The sequence below is a fragment of the Gavialis gangeticus genome, unplaced genomic scaffold, assembly GCF_001723915.1.
Source record: "Gavialis gangeticus isolate Ggan-Ray unplaced genomic scaffold, GavGan_comp1, whole genome shotgun sequence".
Lineage (NCBI taxonomy): Eukaryota > Metazoa > Chordata > Crocodylia > Gavialidae > Gavialis > Gavialis gangeticus.
The window spans coordinates 23,804,237-23,811,901 of record NW_017728992.1 but is presented as its reverse complement, the minus strand read 5'-3'; the positions used below and the strand labels follow the sequence as shown (position 1 = coordinate 23,811,901).

Genomic DNA, 7,665 nt, shown 5'->3' with positions numbered 1-7,665 from the left:
GAGAGGAAAAAAGGAGAGAAAAGAAAAAAGAGAGAAAGAGGAGAGAGACAAAGAAAGAGAAAAGAGAAAGAGGGTGTGTCCCTCTCCGCCCATGTCTCCCACCGCTACTGGCTGTGGCTTGGGCCTACTGGTTCAGTGCAGCGTCTGGCAGAGGGAGGCAGTAACACCCCAGCAGCAGCCACTAGGGTGCTCAGGCCATCCCAATGGTCCCAGAGTGTGGGGAGCCTGGGCCCAGCACTGAGCAGGAGAGCCCAGTCAGGGCTCAGGCAGATAGATGCCACATCCCACCCGGGCAGAGGCAGCACCAGGGCACCAAGTGCTGGGGCCAGGCACTCAGGGCAGGGTCCCAGTGACACAGGGAGAAGCAGGCGTGGGGGCAGGCTGACCTAGCTGGGCCCTAGGGAAGACAGCAGCTGGAGGAGAGCAGGGATCAGGTGGGAAGCAGGGGCTGCCCTGCATCTCTGCAGACTCAGGCTGTGGCAGGGGGGTGAGGGCACCCAGCAGCACCCAAGGTGGGGACTGGTCCAGCCCAAGTTGATCTTCATGGATGCGCTGCAGCTGCTCTGCCCACAAGGGGACACTGCCTGGCCAGGGCAGGACGCCAGAGTCAGGGGGCTCCCGGCTTGGCTTCCCTTGCATGTTTGCTCTGCTCATGCTGTGCCTGAGCCACTCCTGGTGCAAGGGCCCAGTTGTAGGAGCCCCCAGGCCTGGGAAGCACAGCAACAGGCAGTGCTCAGGGCCAAGCCAGGCTAGGGACTCCAGCACAGAGGCCCTCTGCAGTGCCTGCCTGGACCTTGGTCTCGCACCCCCAGCTCCCTTCCAGGGGCCTGGCCAGGATAGAGGGCACAGCCTGGGGATGGGATGGGGTCAGCAGAACACAGTGTCCCTTCCTGTGTTCTCCTGACTCCACTCCCCATGCCTGCCACAGTGCTAGGACCTGTGGATGCTCTAGAGAGGCCAGAGCATCAACTTAAAAAATATACATTTTTTTTAAACAATTTCCTTGCACACCACCTGGTGTGCCGAGGAAAATGTCTCCATGTGCCACTAATTGGCACATGGGCCGGGGGTTGCCTATCCCTTCCTTAGATGAACACCGCACTGGATCAGTGCACTTCTTGGGCATAATGGAATTTCTTATCATAAGGGTAAAGACTCACCTGTGAAAAGGCTAAGGTTTCTTAAGGGCTGATCCCAGACAAATAAGTTTTCATACAGTGAAAGATTATCACAAATTTCATTGCTTGAAGCTCAATCACAGGCTTTCAATTCAAAAACAGTTTTGACAATTGTTTTGTAAAAATGCCAGTAATATTTCTTTTTGTTTCAATCTGGCACAAAAGCACATTTCAAGACATTCAGAATGGTTGTGAATTTAATGATCATTCTCCAGTGAGTGACCCCTAATAACAAATAATTTTATATGTTGAAGTGGCTAACATTAATAAATAGCAATGTTATGCAACATAATGCTTAAAGAAAATTAATTGCTATGGGTATTTGCATTAAAATACATATAAATGAAATACCTTGTAATCTTCCTGCTCTCAACAGGTTGGTCTGTAGGCCCATAAAGCCTACTAGGGGTATCTCAATTGGCTGGTTGCTTTTTGCTTGATAACAAAGGAAATAGGGAAAAGGGAAGCAGATGCTCTTTTGCAAAAGAATAGAAGAAGAAGCACTCATGACAAGCAAAAGAGATCTTTTCCACTGAAGTGCTCCTAAGTATCCCCTGCTTACTATAATCTTATGCTGAGACCCTAAAAAGTTGAGTAGTTATGAAAATCTTTAATTGCTTGAATGTTTAAAGTTTTCTACCTGTATTCTGTAAAAATAATTAAGACAGTCTATAAAAGATAAAGGAAGTTATCCAACTTTTTTTAGAATCACCAAACAGTTGAAATTCATTACCGTTGCAATTTAAAACTAAACTAAACTTCAGCAGTAACCAATCAAATTAAATGGTGTCATTCACTTCTCTCCTACACACTCTGATAAATTATTTCATTTGCGTTTGTGCTTTGGTACTCAGTCTAAGTCTGAATGATATCCTATTTGAAGGCAACTAAAGCCTAATTGTACTGAACCTTGTTTTTCATTAATTTTATCAGATGTTTTCCAGGTGTTCTTATAGAAAGACCTTTGAATGTATGGAGTACTCTGCAATTAGTTAGGCTTCATAACACACCAGTGAGGAAGGTACAGTACATTCCTTTTCTGTCCTTTATGTAAATTGGTTAAGCGAAGCACACAGAGGTTGCTCTCAGTTGTGTAACATGTCTTTTTGCAGGTTCAGAAATGTAATGAATGGGTTTGCATTGGGCCATGCTTGTCCACTGATATTTTTTCTATTTTACATAAAACATATAGGCCTGTGCGAAGCAGAAAGTATTCACTTCAGATTTGGAGGGACAGTGATTCGATCCGACTCAGCTGAATCTGAAAATACTTGGCTCTGAATCTTATTTGGCCATAGAGTATACAGGCAGGTAGTGGTAGCGGGAGCAGCTGGATGAGCCCTGGCTTGAGCTGGCAGCCCCGGGAGAAACCGTGGCTCATCTGGCTGCTCCCCCCGCTAGGGTGAGGCAGGCCGTGCTGGCAGCCCCAGGAGAAACTGCAGGGAATGATCGGGGGGATCGAAACGGGAATTGGGGAATCAAACCAGGAGCAAGCCCCTGTTCGTTCCCCCAGCTCCCCAATCATTCCTCCCAGCCCCTGCGGCTTCTCCCGGGGCTGCGGCTCAAGTTGTCTCGTCTGACTGCTCGTCCAGCTGCCCCGAACCCCGCTGGGGCAAGGCAGGCAGTGCTGGCAGCCCCAGGAGAAGCCACAGGGGCTGGGGGCAATGATCAGGGAGCTGGGGCGAGTGATTGGGAGCTGGGGGGTTGAACCGGGAACTGCGGGGAAGCCCCTGTTCGTTCCCCCAGCTCCCAACCATTCCCCCAGTCACTGCGGCTTCTCCCGGGACTTCTCCCACCACTGCCTGCCTCACCCTGGTGGGGGAGCAGCCGGATGAGCCGCAGCTTCTCCTGGGGCTGCTAGGTCAAGTCTGGGCTCATCTGGCTGCTCCCTCAGCTGCTCCCACTGGCACTGCCTAGTACCTGCCTGTACAGTCTATGGCTGAATCTCTGAATCACTTCAGAGGCTTCTGATTTGATTTAGAGTTGAAGATTTGGCCCCCGAATCAGGCCAAATCTCGTCCAAATTGAATCAGCTACCGAAGCTTCGCACAGCCCTAATATGCTACATTTTAGAAATTCAAGTATAATATCAAGATTAAAATGAAAAGATAAGGCTCTGTATGCATAAAGAGTATACAACTAATCTGCATCTAAAACAAGAAGGACTGAAAAGGGTATGTTGTTGCAATTTGAAAATCTGTACTATTGTAACTTTAATGTTTAGTGGGGTAATGTTCCAGGTATATTAGGAACCTGCATGAACATACAAAGCCATAGTTGGGAGAAGGAAACAGTAACAAGAGACAATTTGAAAGCCAAGAGACAAATGAGAACTAAGAATTCTTTGGGAAATAAGATGATTCATGCTTTTAAAGGTGAATTTAAGAAGACTGAATTTGAGAGTATGAGACAGGAAGTCACTTAATGGACGTAGCAGGGGTTGATACGACTATAACATCAGTAAAAGAAATGTAGTTGTATTTGAGAGGAACTGTGAGGAGCCGAGGTGGAACAATGGGAGGCTGGAGAGCAGCATGTTCTTTGCTTTTGTGTTGTATTCTGTGGAAATAACTGGCAATGCAATTAAGATGACTAAACCCATATTGCCAAACTACACAGTATGCTTGCTTTATTTTCTCTCTTAAAGTTAATATTCCATTTATTTTTCACCATTTTTGAATCCCTAAAGTTTTGCGTGCCCTGCAGTAACTGAAGAAATCGATATATATTGAAAAAGCATGGGACTAACATTCATAAAATGTTTGTATAATGTATGTTACTGGTATAATTTTAGTTCTCTGTACTAGCATAAGAAACCCACTTTCTTAAAGTAGACATTAGACTGATAACTTCAGACAAGAGTTGAAGATAGTGGCTCAGTTCCCAAACTGGTAGTTCTTTTGGTTGGGTGGCATTGTACGTACATTTCATAAACCTTTAGTTATCACCATGAGGAAATAACCCGGTAATGGCATTTCTCGTTGGTGGAAGACAGCATCTCTTCCATAGAACTAGTTGTACACATATAGGTAGTTACCCACCCTCTTTATCTACCCAGACTAGCTCACTTCTCCTACTTCTAAACTAAGTTCGTTTTCAAAACCAAATGTTCCAAGTAGCTTTAATTTACATAAACACTTAGTTACATTACTAGGTTTGTGTACTAATCATGGGAAGCATCAAAGACTAATTTGATTTTGCCACAAATGCTAGCATTATCAGTATGTGGAGAAGAAAAGAAAGGGTTTAGGTCTACAAAGGCCATATTAGTGATGGTTATGTTGACACTTGGCAGAACTGTATTATTATGATTATAGTTATATGTAGATTTAAGGCCAGAAGGAACCATTATGATCTTGTATTCTGGTCATATGTATAAGGTAAGCCACAGATTTACCTTCCCCCCCCAGTAATTTCTATATTAAAGGCAGTTATTTATTTGTAGTATTTGGACTTTTCCACTTGAGAAATTGTAATTCTAAAAAAGAAATGTAGTTGTCCAAGTAACTATCTTTGCAGATTCCAGAAAATATTACAGCAAAATATTATGTACTAACTAGGATTCACTTTCTTTTAGTGTTATTAGAATTTAGATTACCGAGAGAAATCCTAGGAATAATTAATCATACTACAGAACACAACTGGAAAAAAAAGGGTTTTTTAAAATATACATTGAATCTATAAATGTCCACAGAGATGATGAAGCCAAAAAAGGAAATGGTTTCAGATAATTAAATAATCAAATGTAGTACGCATCTCAGTTGTACCTTTGGACAGGGTGTCATAACTTCCTTAGTGTACAAGAGTTCAGGTCAGCTGTATCAGTAAAGCACTGACAAATTCAGTTAAAGCTTTCCAGAAGTTATTCCACATGTTTATGATGCAACTGCTGTGTCTAGCAGTTAACATATTACACCTTGTAATATGCTGAATTTTACATATCTTGCAAAGGTAACTTAGCCTCTTAGTTATAATACTTTGAATTGATAACTCTCAGATTCATTATTTCATATTCATTGTGCTTTTTTTTTATAAGAAATTGAAAATCTGATAGTGTGTGGGGATAGTCGCATTTAACTATATCAACAAAATTAGAAATAAAATAACCTAGTTCATGCTATTAAAAGCTCTGTACAGTGGCTATTAATACTGTACTTGTTTTTCTTTCCATCATGATTTATATTTCTCATATGTTTGCTTCAGTAAAAATCACCTTGCAGTTACTATTTATAAGGACTCCTGAAATGGATTCCAAAGCTCACTATAATTTAGTTTTATTACACTACCATCTAGTGGTGCAGTTGATATGTAGGAATTGAATACAAATTGTAGACAAAAGTGAGGTTTCTGTACTCATAAAAAATATTAAATGCCCTCAGAAGTTAACTCAGACTTTTTCCAGTAATTTGAGCAATTTCAGGTTTGAATAAAATACATGTACAAAATAACAATCATTTTGAATACATTTTGAATACATTTATAAAGCAGATTCAAAAAAATCAGCCAAGGCAGATTGGAAGTTTGCCTAATTGGTCTGTTATCCTTATTTCATTGACTAGCCTTGATGAAAGAGGAGGAGGGAAACATACTTCACAGACTGTTCAGCATCACACGCAGGATGACAGTTGTCTGTTTGGACTTTTTCAAAGGACCACTTGCATAGCAATGAGTGTTAATCATAAAATTATTCCTGTGTGATTTAAAGAAAAACTGGCAATTTGAATGGCAAGTTTGTTTAAAATATGTGCCTACCAGAGTGACAGTAATGTTCCAGACTTTTGTGACTGAAGGACTTTAGCAAAAAACCCTGTCCATTTTGTACACATGGTAAATAGTTAACATCATCAGTAAGGCACTACTGGAGTGGCAATCAGCATGTCCCCCCAACCACTGCTCAAATTATTTTGTGATCCATAGTTATCAATTCATAATTATTGTTTTTATTTGATAATCTAATGCAGTAAAAACACTTTGTCCTCAGATAATGGTATTTAGGCTACACACAGACATTCAGTTGCTACTGGCAGGGTTGCTGCTCTCACAGTAGAAACCATGAGTCTACAGACGTTCAGGATGTCAGCAAAAATGGCAATTCCAGAAGTAAGAAAAACCAAGGGACAGCCAGCCTTAAATCACTCTTGGGAATGTTTATGTATACTTACCTTCTGAGGGAAGCTGCAGCACAGTCCTCCAGAATCCCAGTGCGCTTTGTTCTAATCTCTCTCCCCTTACCATGGGTGCAGGGAGAAAGTGTGTCTTTGGACTGGACTTTAGTGTTCCAGCTGAGCAGAAAGCTGCTTCACAAGCTCACATCATGCTACAGTCTGGATCAGCCATTCAGGGCCACCCCATGCACTGCTGTTACCTTATGCCAGGCAGATTGGGGACCTGCAGAGCATGCTGAGATATGTATACAGGGGGCTGGTTGGGCAGTGGCTTGGCATTCAAACGTCAGTTCAGGGGTCTCCAGCTAAATTTTCAGGCAAGAAAGCAAAACCAGGAGAATTCTTCCAGATAAACATCTTTTGAACATGTGTATTCAGCCTTTGTCTCCTGCTATTATAGAATATTTCTTCATTTGATCAAGACTGTTTGTCTCCCTTTCAGTCATTTGGCCCCTTAATAATCTTCTGTACTGTACTTTATTAGTAGGTTATATCTGCTGCCAAAGATTATGTGAGGTAAGACATACTGTATGTAAGTAATCGCCTCTCTGTCAATTCAATATCAACATATAGTCCTATTCCACCAAGAGAAACATTTCAAGAGCAAGTCGTTCTAGGAAAAATTAACATCTTAATTTACAAAGTTGAGAGCAATTACATGTTATTGTAGTTTTTCAAATAAGCAGCCCAATTAAAAAATTAAAATAAGTAGCCCAAATAAAATTAAAATATAAACTTTATATTTTCATCCATTTAATTGTTTCTTAGGGCTGCATAAGTAAAATTGTTGCTCTCCCTAGAAAGCTCTACTTCTTGGATATCAATGCAAGTATAGAATGAGCTTCCGACATTAAAGCATTACAGCTTTCATCCTGTAAACTCTAGGAGTAAACCAGACAGCAAAGGAGAACAGTTTTCCCTACAGAAGGATACGGGAGGGAGTTTGTAGTGCATGACCATGACAACTACTTGCATTTTCAGCTCACATATTGCATATGAACTAATATAGGTTAGAGAAGTTGGAGAGCATGAACTACTGTTGTGCGCCTACACTCTTGTATTTAGTCGTGAATGGGCTCCACATCTGTGATACTGCAGTGTCTTGTGGGATGCAACTGCTGTATAGTGCACCTAATAGTGAAGTAGTGTCATTCTTAATGTTATGGTTTCTTGGTTGTGTTATTTAGTAAAATGTCTTTATAACATTGGTACTTAATACTATTTTTTTAAAAAAGCTGTATTTTTAAATGCTTTTTCAAAAGGTAATACATGCCATCACTGATATAGATTTCATAGACATTGGGGCTGGAAGGGACCTCGGA

General features: G+C 41.6%; 1 protein-coding gene and 1 long non-coding RNA gene across 2 annotated transcripts in view; both read left to right on the top strand.

The window, feature by feature from the left end:
• FAM134B (family with sequence similarity 134 member B) overlaps window positions 1-7,665 on the top strand; it is a 49,077-nt gene that overhangs the window by 15,190 nt on the left and 26,222 nt on the right. The gene's annotated exons all lie outside the window — the stretch shown is intronic.
• LOC109300660 overlaps window positions 1-7,665 on the top strand; it is a 24,203-nt gene that overhangs the window by 13,260 nt on the left and 3,278 nt on the right. The window contains exon 2 of the long non-coding RNA XR_002098295.1: window positions 65-75. This is a non-coding gene — a long non-coding RNA (uncharacterized LOC109300660). The remainder of the gene's footprint in view (window positions 1-64; window positions 76-7,665) is intronic.